The following is a 24,210-nucleotide window of genomic DNA, read 5'->3' as shown; positions in this document are numbered from 1 at the left end:
CATGGCTTACTGTGCAGTGTTTGCCAGGATTCTTTGTGTATGTTTACTCCTTTTGATTTCTTTTTATTATTGTCTGGACCTTCGTGAGGAATTTATTTGCAGTTCAGTCCTATAGAGTGTTGTTAGTATTTAAGTGTGAGTCTCTGTCAATCAACATTCGTGTGTTGGCACTTAATCAACAGTTGGAAGTATTACAAGGTGGGGCCTTTGGGAGCCAGTTAAGTCACAAGTGTTCACCTGCCTGGAAGGAATGCTAGAACACCTTTATGAAGGATTTGAAAAATGCACTCTTCTTTTTCAGCTCCTTCTCCAAGGGTACAAAGTTCTGTCTATAAGGGAAAACTCATTCCTTGACTGATTCTGTTTACAATTTACTTGATTCAGCCTCGGTAAGCAACATTTTTTATTTTTATTTTGAATGAATTTCCTAATGCAGTAACACAAATAGACTAATATATACTGGAAAGTTTATGCTAAAACTTAGGGGCATAGGCACTATATAATTTCATTTTTTTCTCTATTTTCTCTATTATCTAACCAGTTATGTATAGACCTAGGAAGACTTGTGCTCTTGGATCTATAATCTAATAGTATTCATGTACTTGATTCTGGAAGTTTTCAAGTTTGGCTACTGGGAGATATTTCAGTAAAACCGAATCTTTGAAAATATGTCCATGAAATTGTGGACTTCCATTTTGTTTCCTGAGCACTTTCTAAAATTACAAGATGCCCCCAAAGTCAAGGTATGTCCTGTCCCTCTCACTTCCTCGTTCCCCATGTCTTTGTACCAGAGCAGCCTGTTATTGCTAATGTGACCTTGACTTTTCATTCTCTTGCCTAACAAAGAGAGAATATGGATATGTGTGCAGTAGCCTATGAATAGATCCTTGCATATGGAATCACATAATACCTAGTCTATTAAGATAACTTGAAGTTAACACTCCTCCCTCCAATTCAAATAGCTATCATGTGGGTTGTTTTAACTTCCTTGCTTGCTTATGAATAGCCTACCACTCCAACCTGGAGAAATCTCCCAGTCTTTTCTCTTTCATTAACAGCTCAGTTCCCGCGTTGATAGACACTATTTTCTGAAGAGTTAGACCGTATCCCAGGAAAAATAATTTTGTGAGAGAGTACTGCTCATACTCAGCTACACTCACAGGTAAGCTTACTCCAGTCATTCCAAAGATATTTAAATAACTGTCTTGTTCAGGGAGGTTGTTTCAGATATTTATAATTCACTTACATTCTTTTATATCATTTGTCTTTTCATCTTGGAATTCTTCAAAACATTAAATATGTTTGTAAGCACTGGTATAGATTAAAAATTCACATTGCTCACATGTGTTTTAACAAATTTCCAATGTCCTGTATTAACCACTATAGTACCATACAATGAATATGCCTACTGTGCTTTTTTGGAAATATGTCAGATCTTATAACTGATCACTTAAAACTTATAACACTATAACTGTAAGTACCTGCGCTTACTTACTGGGCCAAGGTCACCTGATTGGCTGTGAGGAAAGGAACCATGCCAGTTGGAGGGTCCACAGCAAAACTTAGGCCATGGCAAAACTTAGACTAAGAGCAATCAGGCCTTTTATACCTCTTTCAGAAACATGATATAATGACAACTGCCAGGATCAATACAGTTACCAGATACAAAGATGTTTGCAAGTTATACAGGGCACACAAGATTAATGTCCACAACCTATTGTCCTGCCAAGCTCCCATACTTCCCTTGACTACTAATGGAACATACAGAGAAACACAAGACAGACTGAGGGAGTGCATCAGTCCCCGGGAACTAGATGGCACATTGTGTACCAGGAGCCCTGGACTCTAACTTGAGAAACCTGTGATACATGCCTTTCAAAGCAGCTGGGCCAAGCCATCTCCATGTTTCCCTGCATATAACTTTAAGAATCAACCAAATATGCTACTACCTGCTTATAATCCCAGTAATTTAGTGGGCCAAGGCAGGAATATCACTATGACTTTAAAACCAGTCTGAGATTAATATCCCAAGCTTAAAAATAAAGAAATATATGAATTATTGAGTTAAAGGAAAATTAAAATTTTTAACCAATGTGCCACTGTGTTAGAAGAAACTTGCTGGATATTGTCTCTGATTGCAGTACAGATAAGTTTATAAAGCTCTGACATTTTAACAACCTATGTTGTCTAGTAATCCCAATTTTCCAGTAGCAAAAGCCTTACTCAATTACATCATCATTAATATACTTGCAATCCTATAGAGTACTATCATACAGAAAGGAACATGTAGTAAGCTGACCTCAGAGGCTTACAACTGAATTATACCCAAGGAGGTATAAACTACACAACCTTTGAAACAAAAGTAGTATTGGAACTTTTAGTAAGGAATAATATACAAAGGCTGATTATAAAACATAACCATAGTGGGAATTATTGGCAAGAGAGACGTACTAGGACCTAAATTACTGTCCACAGTGCCAATCTTACTGATTATTAACCTCTCCAATCACATAATCTGTAAATTATTTAATGGGTTAATGCTAGTGTTATGATAATAGCATGAAATACATATGCAGCTTGTATGGTACCCAGCTTATAATAGAAACCAATTAATGCACTTCCCCTCTCCCAGATATTCATCTTTATCTTTACCTCAGGGGTAAGGGAGGGGAAAGTTAGTATCTCTAGGTAAAATAAAAATTATCAAAGTCTAAAGAGTAGGATATTAAAAAAAGGTTTTCTGCAAAGTTCTAGAAATGAAATATATTCAATTTTGTCAGCCAGATGATCTTTCATAAATTTTAATTTCTGCCTTTGTTTCTCAAAAACCCATAGACAATGCAAACGTGAACCAATTGCCTTGAGCCTTCAAAGTTTGGAAGAAAAGCAGTCAGTGGTCCAAAGCTGGCCTTGATTCTAGTTTGTCAACATACAGTTAGGACCATGATATAAACAAAATCACATTGAAGGAAACCACAAATGATACATTTGAAATAATGAACAAACTTTTTTGATAAACTTTAGACAGATTGATAGTTTGGGTTATAGAGAAATACTTATATACATATGTTTGTATTTCTGTAGGAGAAATGATTATGAGAAAGTAGTGATAATTTGATATAAACAATTAAGATTAGATGATCACAAAGATAATCCAAATAAGAATAATTATTCTCTGCTTATTTTGAGTAAATTCATGTCTGCATAACATTTAAACTATAATGAAATCAAATTCAAATTCAATACACTATGTTTTCAACTGAATATATGGTTCAATATAATGTGGGGCACATAATTCACATTATGTAATGGTGAGCATAATTATCATATTTGTGTCAAAATGCATTGAGCTGGTAAGCCCTAATTAACTTAACAACTCTTCTATCATTTAGACAGTTTCTACTTTTGCAATTATTTAAAAATCTTCAGTAATGACTTTTGGGGCTGTAGCTTTAAGTAAACATTATTAGTGTTTTTACATAATCTCAAAAGTAAGATTAACACATTAAAGTCAGTAGTACCACAAGGTGCATCATGGCTGGCCTCCTTATACTGCTATGGTTGCTACTGCACGCGTGTGGACTGATGGTTTGGCTGATTTAGGAATGAGTGTGACTTGTCATCATTCCACCTTGAGCTTATTTCATCAGTCCTTATGTAATGTATTTCTTATTTACATTTTCCACACCATCCCATTTCTTTCTTATGAAGATGTATTGTATCTAATACTGCTTCATGGGGACTTTCATTCAATTATGTAATATATTCTGAGCATATCTCTAAGAACTCTTCCTCCCTCCTCCAACTCCCTTAAGTCCCTTTGTTTCTTTAAATAATTTGATTTCAAACTTAATGCTGTCTATGCATACATAATGTTATGTATCTATATAAAATCTGGGGTCTATGAATAAAATAAAACATAATTATCTTTCTCATGCTAACAAATCATTTAATACAATAACCTTCTGTTTTATCAATTTCCAAATGAGACCAATTTTTCCTCTTTATGACTGAATAAAATATCGTTGTGTATATGCACTTTTTCTTTATCTATTCTCCATTGTAAAATACTTAATTGGATCTCACAGCTTAGCTACTCTGAGATAGCTTAGCTGATGTGTAGGTATCTCTGTGATGTGTTGATTTGTCCTCCTTTGGATTAATACCCAGGCGTTTTACAGCTTGGTCCGATGGTAGTTCTATTTTTAGATTATTGAGGAACCTGCATACCGATTTCCATAGTAGCTCAGCTAATTTATATTCCTCTTCCTTTATGGGTATTTTTAGATTCATATACAATTGACTGTGGTCTTTACATACTACAGATAAATTCTTTTATGTGTTTTATTTGTTATGTCATCAATTGACATGCTAGGTAGGGAGTACTTATTATTTTCCCATAGATTATTACATTGCATTCCCATTATCAGTATTTTTAATAGTCATTTGGTATATTCATGACCTGTTTTCTAACTAGTTGGATACTGGAAATTCTTGTTGTTATCATTGTTTGAATTTTACATTTATGACTTTCAAGAAAGTTATCATCTCTCTTGTGATTCACACTAACATGGATGGTATTACCTGTTTTTCATGAGAATGTTTTTGTTTAATTTATTAAAACACACTCATAGAGTTCCAATCCATTTGAAGGAACTCAGGAAATTATCGACAGGATGTAGATGATATCATTAATCTGGTTTATACAAGCCAATGTATTTATTATTTGACACTATCAGTAGCTAAATGATCATGAAGTTGCTATTACTCTTAAAATCTAATGAAGGATATATATTCTATAATTTGGGCATAAATATTTAATCTAATGTTTTTATGCAATAATTTTTCTTTAGAAATGTTTTACTTGGCATGTAAATGCATATTTATGAATAATTGCATATTCAATACTAGGATAAGGTATATAATAATTAAAGGTTTCTAATTAGTATTTTATTTCATGGAAGAGTTTCAATTACAGTCTGGTTGTTCTTTATAAAAAATAAATTCTTTTTTCTTAATTTTTTATTAGGTATTTTCTTCATTTACATTTCAAATGCTATCCCAAAAGTCCCCCATACCCTCCCTCCCACTCCCCTACCCACCCACTCCCACTTCTTGGCTCTGGTGTTCCCCTGTACTGAGGCATATAAAGTTTGCAAGACCAATGGGCCTCTCTTCCCAATGATGGTCAACTAGGCCATCTTCTGATACATATGCAGCTAGAGACATGAGCTCCGGGGATACTGGTTAGTTCATATTGTTGTTCCACCTGTAGGATTTCAGACCCCTTTAGCTCCTTGGGTACTTTCTCTAGCTCCTCCATTGGGAGCACTGTGTTCCATTATTGTGATAACATGAGCCCTACTCAACTGCTGGATACTGCAATTTGCTTCTCTTACCTAATTATATTTTAATGCCTACTGTCTACACCAGTGTTTCTCACTCTGTGGGTCATGACCCACAACAGGGGTAACATATCAGATATGTACATTACAATTTATAACAGGAGGAAAATTACAGTTATGAAGTAACACCAAAATAACTTTATGGTTGGGGATCACCACAAAAGAAAGAACTGTATTAAAGGGTCACAGCATTCTGAAGGTTCAAGACCACTAGTCTAGACTATCTCCCTTATGCTGTCCATGTGGCCCCTATTCTGCTTTCTAGGTCTTTGAATCGACTTTCTTATTCCCTTACTCAAATGTAGAAGACACCACCATCTTTTAATTCTGTGTCAGTGACTATGTTGAGTACATACACATGTCCTCTTGTTCATTTCATTCATATATTTTTGAGGTACATGTATTCTATTGCATGTATCAGTGGTTTACTTTCAATCTTTGAGAAGTGTATGAATCTTAAGTGCTATCTATTCATTTTCTTGACAAATAGTATTTACATTGTCTCTAAGCTTTGACTCTTGCAATTATTAACAAAGGAAAACTTCTGATAAAGAGTTCTCTACTGTGTTTCTACCTGCAGCTTTTCATTTGCAATATACGAATGTTCTCCTAAACCACATTGCTATGGCAACTTTTGATATTAGTAGTGCTTTATCTTAATTTTCACAAAAACCATCTACTAAAGGGTGATAAATCCACATAATGCATCAATAGCATTATACAATACAACCATCAGCACTGTCTGATTCTAAAATACTCCATCCCTCTGGGAGAAAGACCCATACCTTAAGCAATGACCTCCTTATCAGTCACTGTCCATTGTTAGTTTCTTGGCTCTAGGCAACCATCAACTACAGATTTTGGATGCTCTTTAATTTTGTATGTTCTAATGATGAAGTAACATCTCCATTTGCCTTAAATGCTCATATCTTTGGTGAATAATAATAATGACTATATTTTATGCAAATTGACCTTTTATTTATAAAGAGTCTTTTGAGGACTTTTCAGTTTTTCTTTTCTGTGTTGATTTTCTCATAATATTTATTGTTATTGCAGCTCATATAGATTTAATACAGAGTGCATTTCAGGTAAAGTCTGAGTAATTGAGAATATCTCTTCAAATGTTTCTTCTGCACATTTCTTAATGTCTTCAGTTGGGTTGGCAAATGGTTCACTGATTAAAGCATGAGGAGTAGAGTTCAGATGTCAAATTTGTGTAGACAAGCATACTGCTTGTAATTCTAGACTTGGAAAATAAAGAGATGGGAATCCCCAGATCAAGCCGGCTAGGGAAACTAGATATATGGAAGATCACAAGGTCTAGGTTTAACTTAGAGACCCCGCTTTAATTAAAATGTGTAATAGAGAGAGTCTTGACCAGTGTTCTGCTACTGTGAAGAGACACCATGAACAAGGAAACTCTCATAATTCTGTGAGAGTTTTATTATGGCTTGCTTACAATTTCAAAAGTTGAGTCCATTATCAGGGTAGAGAGCATGATGGCATGCCAGCAGACATGATACTGGAGAAAGTAGCTGAGAGTTCTATCTGGATTCAGAGGCAATAGGAAGGGAAAGCCACTGGTCCTGGCTTGGTCTCTTGAAACCCTCAAAGTCCATCCCCACAGATACATGACCCCCAACATAGCCACAACTACTCCAACAAGGCCTTCTAATCTCTTCTTGTAGTGTAACTCCTTGGTGAACAAGCATTCAAATTTATAAGCTTCTGGGGGACATTTTCATTTAAACCTCCACAGTGACAGAGACCAATTCTGAAAACAACCCCAGGCTTCTATGTATCCAGAATGATAGACTATACCCATAGCCAACATTGTGCACCCACTCATGGAAGCATATATGCAAACATGCACAGCACGCACACATGAAAATGCGAAAATATATAATATCTTCTGAATGAGTAGATACTTCTATTTGTCTAGATTATGTTTTCATTTTTTAGATTCATTTTTCTGTCTCAAGAATTTTCTATACTTAATAATAGTCCACTAAGTATAAATACAAGGCCCTTTTTGTAGAAGAATTTTAATCCAGCAACATGGCTTCTGTGACAAGGGATCACATCCAAAGACCTACTAAGTCAATGTGATCTGACTGGAAAGCTGACATGCCATATACCTTTAATTACTCTGGCTGGGATACAAACAAACCCTTAGAACACACCTTTTAATCCTGAACATTGATGTTTAATCAAGAGGAAGACAAGGTGACAGATCAGAGAAAGATTTGACAGAATGTATCAGAGATAGGATATTCTCAACTCTCACAAGAACAGCAAAGGAGAGAGACTCTATTTAATAGCAGTGCAGGCTAAAGGGGGTTGCAACTTCATAGGAAGAGTAACAATATCAACCAACCAGATGACAACACCCCGCCCCCGATCTCCCAGGGAATAAACCACCAACCAAAGAATACACATGAAGGGACCCATGGCTCCAGCTGGATATGTAGCAAAGGATGGCCTTATCTGGCTTCAGTGGGAGGGGAGGCCCTTGGCCCTATGAAGGCTTGATACCCCCAGTGAGAGGAATGCTAGGGCAGTGAGGCAGGAGTTGGGAGGAGCACCCTCATAGAAGCAGGGATGGGGGAATGGGATAAAGGGATTGTGGAGGGAAAACTTTGAAGGGGGATAACATTTGAACTGTAAATAAATAAAATAACCAATAAAATATACAAAGTAAAAGCAGTGCAGGGAGATATAGTCAGTAGTTGGCAGTCAGTGCCTTGAGTGCAGTGTAATGGAGTTGTTAATTCATGAGTTCATTCACTGAGTTCAGCTCAGCTCAGTCAGCTCAATTGAATTTTGTCAATTCAGTTCAGAGACAGGTTTCAGTGAGAGAATAAGGAGCCAGAGAACTTGAACAAATTGCCAGAGGTAGTTTGAGTCTAAGCAGAGCAATTCAGTACGAAGCTGGGAGAAGCTAGATTGAATCAGTCAGCTTGGAGAGGAGTTTGAACCAGAACAGCTGAGTTGAACCAGCCAGCCAGAGTTCAGAAAGAACTGAAAAGTGTGAGCTTGTTGGAGGCAGAAAAATTCTAAGCCTAGGTTAGTGGTCAGAGGCTGGAAGCTGAAGCTTTCAAGATCCAGACTTCTAGAAAATTAGATTGTATGGGGGCTAGAAGCTTCCAGGCCTAGGCCTCGGGATAGTTACATAGAAATGCCCTGCTCTTAGCCCAAGCCTTGTGTTCATAAAGCTCTTATCTCATCACTTCATTTAAGGAAATAAAAGCAACATTTCCATTTATACTTCATGGTAGTATATTTCCCATGTCTGCTTCCCTCTCTTAGTATTATGGTGATCCATTTCACCTCAGTGTAAGTTATAAACATCACGGTGATAGCACTTTTGTCATTTATAGGTTAGGCGACTTCTGCAAAAATCTACACGTTTTCTCTATTATGTACCAAAGAGGATTCCTGCAGGAAACAGGAAGAGCAAGCCCCTGGGCCTGGCTTGGGCTCTTGAAACCTCAAAACCCACCCCCACTGATATACTTCCTCCAACAGAGCCACACCACCTCCAACAAAGATCCACCTTCTAATCCTTTCAAATAGTGCCCCTCCCTGGTGATCAGGCATTCAAATCTTTGAACCTCTGGGAGCCATTCTCAGGTATTTACTATTTTTGTGCACTTTGTTCCTTCATTTGATATGAATTTCCATCTAAGTGCAGTTCCTTTTGATCCAAAACTCCTTTGTTCCTCATCTACATCTCCACTGGCTTTTTCTTCATCTTCTTTCCTGATGAGGAGCATTTTTACTTAACCATCAATTTCTACTTCAATACTTTTAAGGTCATTACTTCACAATGATGTCATTCAATATATTCTTTTTACCCCACACCCTGTCTATTCTTGGATTGTAAGTACGAGATGATGCTTTTGGCTCCCTGCAGCTAGTTTTACTTTTTTTTTTTCTACCTTTCTTTCTCAGATCTTTTGATAAAATTAAATTTGGTAGCATGTTTGTAACTTATTGATTTTTATACATTCTTTTGCCTCCAATCAGCTGTCTCTCAGTAGTTATTGAAATTGTTGGATATTGAATCCTTCAATACTAAAATTTTCATTTTTTTCTTTATACTTCATTTCTCTGCTAAGAGAGCATGTGTGTATATTCATTCTATTTTGGATATATTTATAATAATGAAAGTATTTACTTAGTAAATTCAACAACAAGGCCATAGTTATGTTTGGTGTCTTTTAACTGCTATGTCTATTTCTACTAAATTTGTACACTTATAACGTCTTCAAATTACTTTTTAGTTCTACATAGTTTGGTTGAAGTGCTATGGGGATCTGAACATTATCAATCCTGAAAAACATCACCTTTTCTGTTTTTTGTGTCTGTCAACTACTCTCAGATAATTAATTTTCACTTACTGATATGTTTTCTCTGTCTCTGCTCTCTCTCTCTCTCTCTCTCTCTCTCTCTCTCTCTCTCTCTCTCTCTCTCTCTCTCTCTGTACGTTTAAGTTTTTCTGCATATTTTTTGTAGTACTTGGGTAGGGGAATCCTGGAAGCTTTATTTGCAGTTCTATTACCATGTCCCTGTGCATATTTCTCTCTTGGTGTCCTTCCCAGTAAATTTTACCACCTCCACAGCATCTCCAACGCCTGTCTCCTCAGTGTTGTAAGCCTTCTGTGCTTTCCTGGTTTTAAACCTTTATAATATGATTGAAAAAAAAACCCACAGGAGGTAAGCAAGGATAACCATGCTTATATTTTCCCCTATTCCTCAGAGTTTTGAAACCCATTGCCTAATCCCTTGAAGCAATTTTCTTATATCTGCCCAGGTCTATGTTTGCTGAAGATAGATAAACTGACTAGTAGCATTTTATATAATAAATTTAAAAGGTCTTTGTTAAGAACCTATATTTACCACTCTTCAACACAAATTCATATTATACTGTAAAATTATATTTGATGTCCATATCATATTGCATTTACTCCTTTTTGTAACATGTTTGCATTTAAGAGTCATCAATATTTAGTCCTCTGTTGCTGTATCCCTATTTGTGGCATGTTTTACTATGAAGAATAGTGTTGGTTAAGAATCAATTTAGAAAAGCAACTTAGAAATCACATAAAGAATATAATTATATTTCATAGCAATATAATGAAAAAAGAAATATTAAATATTAGACACAGTAAGATATAAACCATTACACATAGAGCAGGAAAAGTTGTGTTAAGGGGATTTATATAAAGAAACCTGTTGAGGAGAACATTAAGTATGTATGATATTGCAAAATCTAAGTAAAGTGGTGACTTGGGAATAGAGGAAAGAATAAAAGATAAGAAGGGTTAGCTGGCTCAATGTATTTATTTATAACACACTGGATTTCAATGACCTCTTTATCAGATTATAAAAATATGAACAATAGCATGGAGGAAAATTGATTACCAATTCAAGTATATGATAAAATAAAATACACATATACAAGTTTGCCTCTGAGATCCTGGTAAACAAAGAGAAGAGGGAATATAACATCAGAAATGCCAAAACTGAAATCTGAGTGTTTTAGGAGAACAGTTTATTAAGTAGGAACATAATTAATTTGTGTGTGTGTGTCCCAAAATTCATCAAAGCTTTTTCTGGATCTCACAAGACTATAATATACCAGTATGTTTCTGAAAGAGAAGACAGGGTCTTTAGCCACATGATTATATCTGCCATTGCCTGAGGATAGAATTCCTTATTTTACACTGTTCATACATTCTAACAAAGTAGACTCAAAAATAGTGCCTTTGTTATAAGATATTTGTATGACATGGCTTATTTAATATGTGATATTTTGGGCTTCATGCTAGCTTTTCAGTCTCCTTTATCCTTATCTTTCTGCATTGCAATCATATCCATTCTTTCTTATGTTTGCTAATATTTAAAGTCTATAGAAGGATTAAATTGTTCTCTGAATGAATAAATAATTTAAGGAATGAATAATACAAGACTCTAAATAATAACTTCCTAGGGTGGAAACAAAAAAAAAAATCTGTTCTTTGCAATGATTAGCAATTACTTATCCATTTGTCAGCTAGCCAAATGGGGGATTTCAGAGTAACTGCCTCTCGAAGAATACTGGATCAAAGCTTCTTAGTGACCTTTTTAATATGTGTTACAGCTCAGTCTTTTCACTTCCTGGATTTCTTTAGACTCCGAAATGTTGGGACTAAAGTAATCTCAAAAGAAACTTTATGGCTTTAGCCTTCCAAGATATAAGGTATTTGCATAGTGTGAACTTTATATTTATTCTTAAATTCCTCGGATAAATGTCATTGACGTATTTTAAAAAATGAATAGAATCCATCTTAGAAAACTGACCTGGAAAATTTTAAGAAAAAAATAAATATCCACTTGAAACATTTTGTTACAGCAAAGAAAATTCCAAATATTCTGAATCTCGAATCCTTTTGATTGTGATCCCTATGTGAGTGTAATTTACATTGAGACTTCCAAAAAAGATTTTAATTTTTATTTATATAGGTATTTACTTATATTTTAAATGTGTCATGTATTAGTAACACATAATGTAGTTTATGGTAAATAGTTAAATCATGATCCAATTTAGAGACACTATAAAGATTGCTGGCAACACCAATTGAACTCAGAACTCAATTTAAAAACAAATGTATGACATTGGAAGAGATATGTTGATAGAGGAAATATGCCTGGCAAGGGTTTGGGGTAGAAATGATCAAAACAGGGGAAGGGCAAATATGAAATTCCTGCAGACTAAATAACAATTATTTAGAAAAAGGTAGATCAAGAAGACACAGGAATAGAGATTGTAGGCAAATGAAGAACAGGTTTTAGAACCCTGCTCACCTGGATCTGTGATGTTTTAAATATGCTTCATATGATTCCCTATTCATAGTTTGGGCAAATAAATGAAACCCTTTTCAAAGCATATTACAAAGCAATTATGTCAAGAGAAAGTAAGTGGGAACGTTTTAAAATTCATCATGGTAGTTGATCCTGTTCCTGCTTGGAATAGGCAACTCTTGAACCATTTCCAACTATGTCCTCTTCAAAGATGAGTTAAATGAATAAAGTTCCTGGGATGAGAAGTATTTGTACGTATGATAAATAGTCCTGCCTTGTCAAGGGTATTTGATTGTCTTGTCATGTACTTTATTGAGAATTAGACATCTTTAAATTATATTAGTCTATCATTTAAAGATTTTTTAATGCTTTTCAGATAAACCTTTTCATCAGTGATAAGCAAGACTCATAACAGTGACTGTGAAAGTTATCTGTATTTTTATTTCCTAAATATTTCATGAAAAAGTGATAGAGCAAACTATTCAAAAACTATTCAAGGAAACTTCCAACATTTAATCTAATTCTAAATAACTTTTAGTCACCTATTCTAAATCAATTTTGGTCATTTATATTTTTCTAGACAATTTCCAGTCTGGGGACTGAGCTCATTTGGAAGTATGAAATCTGAACATGCATAAGACTCTATGTCCTAGACAACACCTTTCCCCCAAAGAATCAACATAGTGTTTTCATGTTAGACTAGAACAATATTTCTAACAGTGGAATTTTGATATATGAAACACTAGTATTAATAGATATGCCAGTGATTACACCTATTACTAAAATATGTTTATATTTATTACTGGTTAATTGTAAAACAGAATGTTGTATTAATTATTTACTGAAAACACTTTGTCTTTATTCATTTACTCATGTAAATAATGTTTATAGTTATTCTTTGAGAGCTTCATAATTGTGTTTTGATCATAGTAATATCACTCCCAGCCTCCTTCTATATTCCCTCTTAGTTTCCTTTTAAACCTGGTATTCCTCACACATAAATGGACCCTTATATGCCTTCTACAAATAACTGTAAAACGATGCTTTATTGTCCAACTGCTTAGAAATGTGAGCGAAAGGACACAAAAGGGATCTATTATATTTGCCGCTTTATCATATAGAGTTAGCTTTTCAAACTAACAAGTGGACCTTGTGGAAGTTACACAAATATAAATGTGGGTCAAGTTCATGATGATGTTTTATCTTTTCCCTTCATTTGCCTCGATATTACAGGAATTGAGATGGAATAACTTCATTTTTTTCTTAATTTATTACAGAGCACAATTAAAAAAAATAGTTACTGACTGCAGACAGTAACTATTACTGCAACATTTGCATTTTTAATCTTAAAAACTTAGATTCTCTATTTTGATTTACAATTTATAAATTAATCATATGAAGATTTTACTTAATTCAATAGTAGATGAATTTAAATTTGCCATTAATGGCCAATTTGATACACTATAAATTTGATATTCATACTTACCAATATATCCAGCCTTGCATATTCAGATTTTAAATTTTTCAGTACTTTTTATAGTTTTCATATTATATAAAATACTCAGCCAATATTAATAATTTTATTATTAAGCCATACTCTTTTTTAAAATTATTTTATTTATTTACATGTTACCAGTTGTCCCTCCTCCCGGTCCCCCTCCCCCAGTTCCTCACCCCATTGCCTCTCCCCCTTCCCTCTGAGAGGATGCTTCCCCCCCAGCCCCCACTCTCCACCCCCAGATATCCCCTTACCCTGGGGCTTCAGGTCTCTCTAGGATTAGGCTCATTTTCTCCCACTGAGGCCAGTTCTCTGATATGTATGTGTGGGGTGTGGGATGAAGGGGTGGCATGAGCGGGGGGGGCGGAGGGGAGGGGTCTCAGACCAGCCAAGGATGCTGCCTGGTTAGTAGCTCAGTTTCTGGGATCTCCCAGGGTTAGTTGAGGCTGCTGGTCTTCCTATGGGTAGCCCTCCCTTTCATCTCCTTCAGTCCTTACCCTAATTTCTTCATAGGGGTCTCCAACTTCAGTCCAATGGTTGGGTGTAACTATCTGCATCTGTTTCAGTCAGCTGTAGTAGGGCCTCTCAGAGGACAGCCATGCAAGGTTACTGTCATAAACACATAGCATCAGTTATAGTGTCAGGCCTTAGTGCTGCAATACCCCCATGAGATAGATCCCAAGTTGGACCGGTCACTGGACAGCCTATCCTTCAGTCTCTTCTCCATTTTCGTCCCTGCAGTTCTTTTAGACAGGAACAATTCTGGGTCAGAAATTTTGACTATGGGTTGGTACCCCCCCCACACACACACACCCCTGACTTGGGGCCCTGTCTTTCTACTGGAAGTTGACTCTTCTAGTTCCCTCTCCCCACTGTTGAGCATTTTGGCTAAGGTCAGTGACCCCCATTGAGTCCTAAAAGTCTCTCACCTTCCAGGTTTCTAGGACTTTCTACAGCTGCCCCCACCCCCTGCTCCCTCCCACCACCCAGAAGTTGCATATTGCCATTCCTTCTCCTGATTTTCTGGGTTTCTCTTCTGTGCCCATCCCAAACCTGATCCTATTGCCCTTTCTCTGCCCCCCTCTCCCTCCCCTCTCCCAGATTCCTCCCTCCCTCTGCCTCCCATGCTTATTTTGTTTCCCCTTCTAAGTGGGATTGAAAAATTCACACTTGAGCCTTCCTGCTTGTTAAACTTCTTATGGTCTTTGTAAATCGAATTCTCAAAATGTTTATTTAAAACATCACAGGAAGAAAATCAAAGTTGAGCATGACTTTTAGAAATACTGGCATATAAAAGAATGAGACATCATAACTGAGATTTAGTATTTTAAATTTTAATAATGTATTTGTTGTGGCCTAATTAATCTCCCTAAACTTTAAATGACAGCTTGACTAAGTCAACTATGTTAGTTTGTTCTTCATTTTGTGTTGACTTTTAGCAGTGTCTGTGTGGAAGCACATATTCATTCAGCACTGTTTAGTGACTACTGCATTTCTGGTGTGTTTCTGGATAATATAGAAATTTTATTAGTTATTACAAAAGACAATACCCTGTACTTAGAAGTAACTTTTCTTTTTGTCTCATTATTGTTTACTCCTATAGCAGCTATACAGTTCTGCTAACGTATACTTTGTCACTTGCTCTCATTGTATGTGTCTTTACTGTAATCAGTTATGTGTTGGAATAGAACTTGAGGTTAGCAGTTGCCCAATTTGTCAATTAAGTACATATGATGAAGCTTCTCTTTTTTCCTAGAAAATTCCTTAATTAAGACAATGGCAACCATGTTTTAGATGACCGTTAGTAATACTAAGATACTAAGACATCAGTGCCATAGGGAATGTGTAACAGTCTAGACACGGGAGCCAGAGGAGGATCCTCTGAGTAGGTATCACTTGTAAATTTCTTAATGAAGATCTGATAATACAAACAGTTAAGTGACTGGTATTTTAAAGAGACTAATCAGGTGAGTCTAATTTTGGAATGGTAAGACACTGTTGCTCCAGGTCAGAGTAAAGTGTACTGAGTAAGAGCAGATGGTGTTCAGGGTCGGAAAATCAGGGACTGGGGAGTTTTAATAAAAGGTTAAGCATGTAACAGAATGTTGAGAGTATGAAAATGAAGAATGGCCTCAAATATGATAACGCTATAATGCACAGCGTCTTGTAATTATGAGACATGCATTGATGTCTAAAACCTCCTGCCAAATGTAACACATCTCTCACTACAGTAGTATTGCAGCAAAAACTAAGAATCCCCAAGAGAGCAGTTTCCATGGCTAGAATAAACAATTCTGGCATGAGCTTTGGTCTCCTATTCCCTCTCATAAAAACTGTGTTGGTCCTTCTCTCAGCCAAGAGACACAGAGGAACAAAATTCCAAGGGCACCTTAAGAAAGATTGGAAAGGCACTGTGATTGGTCAAGCTTGAAAACATCTAAAGGCAAGAGGCCCCTTTCTATGTAGAAGTGAGTTAGTGAAATAGACTAGGGCAGTGGTTCTCATTTGAGGGTTGCAACCCCATCATTTCACAAGTGTTCCATGCCAGATATTTCCATTATTATTCATGATGATACCAAAATTTCTGATACAAAGTAGCAATAAAGTAATTTTATGGTTGGGGGTCATCACAACATGAGGGGCTGTATTCAAAGGTTGCAACATTAGGAAGGTTCAGACCCACTAGAGGGTTTAAGAGTACAGATAAGGGTGCATTGGATTCTCCATGGAGCACACGTGAAGAAGGACACCAGGTGGGAATCAACCTTTGGGGAATCAGTCCTTTATTGGTGGGTCAGTATGGTGAGAATGGTCAGGATCCAGACAGAGGGAAGGCAGAATTGAGCCCAGAACAAATACTTCTGGGAACAGGGTACTGGAAGTGAGATATCCCAGTGGCATACTAGGCTTTGCTTAAAGTGACAGTTAGGGAAAACGCAGATTCATTTGCTTCTACTTATGGAGTCTGTCAGGGACTGGCGACAAAGAGGGAAGACATTTTGAGCCAGAAGAGGAAGTGATATTTTACTTCTGCTCAAATGGGTTCAGTAACCAGGAAAACAGAGTTTTGTGTCAGTATCTGAGAGGGACTTAAAGTCAGTGGAATCCTACTGCTGTTTAGAAACAGGAATGAAAAAGCGAGTGTTTAGACTTCGTTTCTTCAACTATGTTCATATCAATAATTTGACTGCCATACATTCTCATCAGCTCCATCAATTTTTTTCAGCAGCAGGTTACTCCTTACTGCCAAGCATAGAGTTTATGTTATTAAAAAATGAGCACAATATCACATCAAAGATAAATTCATTTACCTTAAGGTTTATTTTTATTTATTTTTTTTTTTACCACTCTAAAAATCAGGATGGACTTTTGGCTTAATTTTTTTTTTATTTGACATGAATTCTTTAAAAACACCTTTCTCCTTATGTATTTGTGTTCGTTGGTGTTTGCCTTTCATCTAGTTGGAATGTGTCCTTAAGTAATTTCTTCAAAAAAGCATTTTGGCTGCTGATTCCTGAGAATGGCTATTCTTCATTGCAGAGACAACTTAGTTGGATAATATTTATTGAATCTGCAATCTTTCCATTTTTGATATTATTGTTTCTAGTCCACATTGCTTAGAGATTTGCCCAAATACAATGTTGGTTCAAAATGTATTTCAATAGTTTCATTTGTGTTTTTTCTGTCCACAATCTTTTCAAGCACTTACCTGGGTTTTATATCTTAAAATTAATTAGTTAAAATTGAAAAGAAGTTCAAAAAAATTTAGGGAAAAAAATAATTTCTAGTCATATACATTTGAATTTCATCTAATCTATATATTAGTTTTCACTATAAGATTCTATTTTATACTAATTCAAAGTCTATTCCTTGGACAACTGATGTGAACAAATTTTCTTCAAATTAAAATATTTTTGTCATGAGAGGAGATATATTAGGCTTCAGGGAGCAAACAGAGTTCACAAGACTCAGGAATTAAAAACTTTAAAAGACTCAGGAAGTTCCTGAAGCTTACAAAACTCATTAACCTCTGCCCAAGGTTATTTAGGCATCAGCAGCTACAGAACAGAGGGAACTCTGATCACCCAACCTTCCTGAAAGTCATGCAGCTCCAATGATGCGGTTTTCATAGTGGTCACCCATGCTGGGTGGGCTTTCCATATTTATTAGTTCTCATATTTCTCTTGCTTCAATATTTTTATAATTTAATAACAATTATATTTATTGTTTTTTCCTTGATATCTTATCATTGTACTATTTGTTACAGTTCATAGATATTTTTTAGGGCATATTTATCTTTTACCACAACAGTTTACTTTTCAGTTACTTCTAATAGATTGAAAAGAATGCTGCCTACAAACTTTTGTGATTATGATACCAGAGTTCCAAAAGTTATAACCTACATGTCTTATTTGGGACTTAGTAAATTAATAAAGCCTCATGCCAATAATTATCCCTTTCTTAGTCCAAATTATAATGATATACATTGTAACTATATATAACATATTTCTAAACTATAATGAGATTATACTATGAAGTAAAAGTCGGATTAAATAGAATGTTGCCCATTCCTCATATTAGCCTCACTCTTCCTAGTTTACAATTGATAATCTTACACAGTGGCACTTCAAACATATCTCTTAGGAACATGTAGCAATAATTAATAGCTCTAATGAAAATGAAATGTCCTTGTTATTCACTTAAATCTCTGTTTCTTTGATTCAAATCAACCTGCTGCTATATCTTATGAATTGAAGTGGTTAGCTATCAACTCTTTAATTTACAGTATCACATCTTATACTATATTGGGGATATATATGAAGTTCGTCCTGAGCCTCACTTTTGCTTGGAGAAAATAAATAATATGCTTTCCCATGGTGTTTATGGGTCTCTGAATCATATCCAAAATTTTCTTGGATCGTTTCAATACAAAGTAAATTTTCATATTCTTTCTAAATGCTTCGATGCATCTGCATGTGAAATGTTACAGCTGGGAATTTTCTGAGTGACAAAATTAATAGAGGGTTTGAACAATGAGGAGGTATGAGAAAATCCATTCTGTTTAGATATGCAAGTGCTTAATTAAATACAAATACAAAAGAAATCCTGGAGATGCTGAATATCAGTGAGTTTTGTAATGTCAGTAAACTTCCTACTAAAGGCTAAATAATTTGTTGAAGTAGTATTTCAGAAACAATTAGGTAAAAACATAAAATCAAAGAGAACCATGCATTAATATACAAAATATCTATCAATTAAAATCACATATCAACATTTTATAGCTACTGATACCATGTGTTCTAAATTTCAAGTGAAATACAATGAAGAATTGAACAGATAAAGAAAATGTCGTTGTGTTTCATGGTAAAAGTCCAAGATAAAATTATATTTTAAATTACATTTGCGTTCTTTTAAAATGTGAAAATGATTTTCCACAGTTGGTATATATTTGAGATTGAGCGGTACAAGTAGAATATACAGATGCCAACGCATGTTGATCATTTTATTCTTGAGTTCTAGCCTTACTTTATTGTGTGTGTCTATGTTCATTATTCTGCATAAGTTAGTTATCGCTCCTTTTTATTTTCCTGTATTAGTCATTGAAGGGTATGATTATTTGAACAAGTACACCATAGTTTAGATTTCAATTACTGTTATTACTTCCCATTCCCTTATAACCGTGCTTTTCACGCCTGAAAAATTTTAAATGGACTCTTGGCCTTAATGTTATACATTATTTAGTGGTAATTTTTAACCTTATACAGAGCAAAATTGCTGATCAAAAGCAAATATTCTACTTTAAGTGGCCATTTGGGAGAAAGAAATCTTTGATAAATGGGATATATAGGTTAAAAGTGAACATGCTCCAAGTTAGTTTAGCCTTATTATTTTAAAGCATGCTACATTGGATATTATACCTACCAATCATTGGTTTCCAAGCAGCGTTGACTCTTATAAATAATATTAGATTGGTTAAAGGCAAGAAGAGTTCTGGGAAGTAGGAATGAATTAGAATGAATATTATTACATACAGTAAAACCACTGACACTTTGAAAGATATTTTTAACTTGCTATATGATTTGAGTTTGAGAATATGATGATAAAATGATATTTTTTGTTTTAATTTGCAAGTAACATTTTCTAGAGAAAGATTGGGAAACACAGAAGCATTAAAAATGAGTACCACATTAACATGGATTTTATATATATATATAGGTTTTTCAAGACAGGGTTTCTCTGTATAGCCCTGGCTGTCCTGGAACTCACTTTGTAGACCAGGCTGGCCTCAAACTCAGAAATCCACCTGCCTCTGACTCCTGAGTTCTGGGATTAAAGGCGTGGGCCACCACGCCAGGCGTAATATATATTTTTATGTATAATATATAATATATGGATAATTGTGAGGTGATTTTTTTAGTTTAATTTAATTATATTTTACAGTCCAGATATTATCCCCTTCCTGGTCCACGCTCTGACTGTTCCATGTCCCATACCTCCCTCATCCCCCCGACCCCACAAGAATGTCCCCAGTGCTCCATCCCCCACCCCACCATACCTCCCCATTCCCTGGGGCCTCCAGCAGCTTCTCAAGGGTTAGTTGCATCTTCTTTGACTGAACCCAGACACAGCAGTCCTCTGCTGTATATGTGTTGGAGGTCTTATATCAGCTGGTGTATGCTGCCTTGTTGGTGGTCTGGTGTCTGAGAGATCTCAGGGGTCTAGGTTAGTTAAGACTGCTGGTCTTACAACTCCTACAGGGTTGCTCTCTTTCTCAGCTTCTTCTAACTTTTCCCTAATTCAACAACTGTGGTCACCAGCTTCTGTCCATTGGTTGAGTATAAATACTGCATCTGACTCGTTCAGCTGCTTGATGGGTCTTTCCAAGGGAAGTCATGATAAGCCACTTTTGGTGAGCACTCCATAGCCTCAGTCAAGCTTTGGGGCCTCCCTTTGAGCTGCATCCCACTTTGGATCTATCTCTGGACCTCCTTTTCCTCAGGCTCTTCTTCATTTTTGTCCCTGCAGTTCTTTCAAACAAGAACAATTATGGGTCAGAGCTTTTGACTGTGGGATGGCAACCCCATTCCTCACTTGATACCCCATATTTCTGCTGGTGGACTCTACAAGTTCTCTCTCCCCATTGTAGGGCATTTCATCTAAGGTCCTTTGAGTCTCTTTGAATCCAGAGAGTCTCTTACCTCCCAGGGCTCTGGTACATTCTGGAGGGTACCTCCAATCTCTGCTGGCCTTCTGGGTTTCATTCCTGTTCCCCCCTCTTCCCAATACCTGATCATGTATTCCTCTTCCCCTCCTTGTCTGATTTCCCACCCAGGTCCCTCCCTCCCTGTCCTGTGATTTCTAAGTAATTCTGAAGTTTTGAAATACTTGTGCTCTCTGTGTTTTACTTATCACTAGTACATATAGACATTGAAATTCTAAATAGAGGTTGATTAAATTAGCAAATGGATACATGAATTTATTACAATTGCCTGAGAATGCTTTTTGATGATGTCTTAGGGTTTTATTGCTCTGAAGACACACCATGACAATGGTAACTCTTATAAAGGAAAGCATTTAGTTCAAACTGGCTTACAGTTTCAGAGGTTTAATCATGGTGGGAAGCATGGCACTGTGCATACACACATGATGGTGGACAAGGAGCTAAGAGTTCTATATCTTGGCCCACAGGTGCTCTGAGAGAGAGTAAGCTTGGTATGTTTGATTTATCTGAGGCAAGGCTTGAGCTTCTGAAACCTCAAATCCTGCCCCTAGACACAGCTTTTCCAACAAGACCACATCTACCTCAAGAAGGCCAGACCTCCTGTAATGCCACTCCGTATGACTATGGGGCCATTTTTATTCAAACCAACACAGATGACAAATTATTCACAAAGACTATTTTAGTATTATATACCTATTTCTAAATTACTTCTTTATTTCTTAAAGAAGTAGAAATAATTGATTGTTGGATAAAATGTTTTTGACTATAATTTTCAATTCAATTGAGTGAGGTAAATTTCTTGATATTTATCTGAACTTGTGTTTTGCTTTCATGCTCACACAAACATCTTATGAGAATTCTAGAATTGACTTTTATCAGAGAAAAACACTGCACCAAGTATCACCTTTTATCATAAGCAAAAGACATGCTTAGGATAAAAGGTGATACATGCTTGATAAAAGGTCTCTCTCTGAGGCAGGATCTGTAATAGAGAGATAATCCTTCTTCATACATTGTCAATGACCTAAACAAACAGTGAAGGAGTCGGGCAATCAACTGGAAGAACTGGGTTTTTAACTCCTAGATATTGGATTTACTATGATCACCCATCATGATTAAAATCCAAAGTTTTTCAAGTGTAGCTAATTTAAATGGGACTTTTGTTGTTTCCTAAAACCCAATGAACCATTCACAATGACTGGCTCATTCTTTTCTCTCTTGCCTCTGCACCACTGGTCTCATTCAGCCATTATAAAGCAATTCTTCCTATTTTCATATGGCCTAAGCAAAACTATGTTGAAATATGGGCAAAAATGAATATATTGAGAGAAACAAGAAAAAAATACTTTAGTCTTTACAGTTGTGAATCTTCCTTCAAACTAATTAAGCTTTTCCAATGAAGATGGGGAGCAGGCAAGCAGATACTGCTCATATTTGGCCACAATTGAAATTCTTAAAGGTTCTTTAACAAATATTATGCTGGTTATCATTCTAGTAGGAAACTGATACAGTACTTATAGAAGATTAAACACAATGCTCAGTGATAAAGCATGCCCTTAGTCCTCAGTTTTCCCTGCTTCTGAAAACAGAAGGAAAAAAGGGTAGATGGCTTCTCAATGGGATGTATTTTTCTGGGGACTCTTTATGCATTTGTGCTTTGTAAATCTATTGCATTCCCACTATCTGATAATTATTTATATAAAAGTAACATGTGCTTTTGATACAGTAAAAGACTTGTTCTGGTGGAACTTATAGAAGATGAGAATTTAGCAACTATAGCAGCTTTTTATAAGACAGAGTGAATTTAGATAAACTGCTGACTCTAACATGTGTGACCTGTCCAGACTAATTATCCTTAAAGAGGCCCAGTTTAATATTTTAATATGTCATGTGTATTTATATGTACACACACATACATATATATGTACATGTGTATGTGTGTGTACATATATTAACAATTAATGAAAAAGTGATCATGAATTTGGCAGAAAGAAAGGGTTTAGAGGAAAGTTAGGAAAGGAGAAATATTGTAAATAAACAAAATCCATGTTAGTAACATTGGAGACATCAGAGAACTATTAAGTTAACAAGAATTTGGAAAGAACCATCCTAAAACAATGAGCACTAGCAAAGTTAAGTGGGTTCACAGTTTACACAGATTTTTTTTTCCGTGCAGGATCCTAAACAGAGGGTACAGATCAGAAGCATCACATGTGCTCGGGCAGAAGTCATCCATTAATAGATCCTGAGGCAGCAGAGCTTTTAGCAGCACCACAGGGACAGAGACAAAAATAACAACCTAAGGGGCCAGGTTCCCAGGAAGAGAGGTGTTATGGAGAGCTGACATCAATACCCTGCCAGGATAAATGAAGATACTTAGAAAATGCTGAAGCTACAGCATGGTACAATATTAAGAAATAAAGCAGAAATGTAAAAAGCTAAGGTGGGCGAGGGAAGAAGTCTGCGTGTAAAGGAAACTAACATGAGAGTTTGGAAATTAGTTGTGAACATTTCAGATTTAATCTGAGTGCTAGACCTAGATTGTAATAAGGCAAAGTGAGAAAAATGTCCCTTCATAATACTGAAATTTCTCTCATCATAGGACCTGGTTGGATTTTAATAGTCCATGTGTGTTCATAGCAGAATGATTAAACACGGGCAAACATCAGGTCTACTGCCTCCTTTTATTTTTTCCTATATTTTCAAGGCAGGGGGGAGTTGTCTTTTAATGGGGTTTCATGTAGCCCCGAGTTGTCTCTATGCTTTGGAGGGTGATCTTGAACTTTTGTGCTTCCTGTCTCTTCTCCTCAGTGCTGGGGTAACACGTGTGCACCATATGTCTGATTAGTGCTGAGCTGGGCATGGAACCCAAAGCTTCATGCAAGCACTTTACCAACTGTGCTACTTCTCGAGGCCCTGCATCCTCTACATTTCTCTGGTGGCTTGAAAAGAAAGGGCCCCCCACAGATTTATGTGTTTGGTCCACTCGGAAGTGTGGCCTTAATGGAGGAGGTATGGCCTTGTTGGGGGAAGTGTGTCACTGGGAGGTGGGCTTTGAGGTCTCAGGAGCTCAAGTCAGTTCTCCTCCAGCTACCTGTGAATCCAGATGTAGAACTCTGAGCCACTTCTCCAATACCATGTCTGCCTGGATGCTGTCATGATTTCTGCTATGGTAGTGAACTAAACCTCTGAACCTGTAAGCCAGCTCCAATTAAATGTTTTCCTTTATAAGAGTTGCT

At 36.1% G+C, this 24,210-nt stretch overlaps 1 long non-coding RNA gene across 1 annotated transcript in view; it reads left to right on the top strand.

Moving 5' to 3' along the window:
- Nucleotides 1-552: 552 nt before the first annotated feature.
- LOC147002755 (uncharacterized) overlaps nt 553-24,210 on the top strand; it is a 49,659-nt gene continuing 26,001 nt past the window's right edge. The window contains exons 1-2 of the long non-coding RNA XR_015048558.1: nt 553-743; nt 1,059-1,162. This is a non-coding gene — a long non-coding RNA (uncharacterized LOC147002755). The remainder of the gene's footprint in view (nt 744-1,058; nt 1,163-24,210) is intronic.

This window comes from Mus caroli, unplaced genomic scaffold (genome assembly GCF_978045245.1).
Source record: "Mus caroli unplaced genomic scaffold, Mus_caroli_1 scaffold_9, whole genome shotgun sequence".
Lineage (NCBI taxonomy): Eukaryota > Metazoa > Chordata > Mammalia > Rodentia > Muridae > Mus > Mus caroli.
This window is presented reverse-complemented; position numbering and strand designations above follow the sequence as displayed.